The following is a 311-nucleotide window of genomic DNA, read 5'->3' on the forward strand; positions in this document are numbered from 1 at the left end:
ACACACACACACACACACACACACACACACACACACACACACACACAGTAGTTTTAGAGATGTCTCTATATAGTCATGCATTCATACGGACAGAAGGAAGCCATACAAACACAAACAGCCAATATGTGGAGTCTGAATATTCACACAGACACACGTTAATGTGAAGGATTCCAGCCGCAGCGCTGACAAGCCCCCGAGAGTTGGCTGTTTTCTGAGAAGCCTGTCTTTACCTGTTTTTCTCTGGAGGCACAGGAACTGATAACATGACACACACACACACACACACACACACACACACACACACACACACA

Source organism: Anarrhichthys ocellatus, unplaced genomic scaffold (genome assembly GCF_004355925.1).
Source record: "Anarrhichthys ocellatus isolate YVR2014 unplaced genomic scaffold, GSC_Weel_1.0 scaffold57, whole genome shotgun sequence".
Taxonomy (NCBI): domain Eukaryota; kingdom Metazoa; phylum Chordata; class Actinopteri; order Perciformes; family Anarhichadidae; genus Anarrhichthys; species Anarrhichthys ocellatus.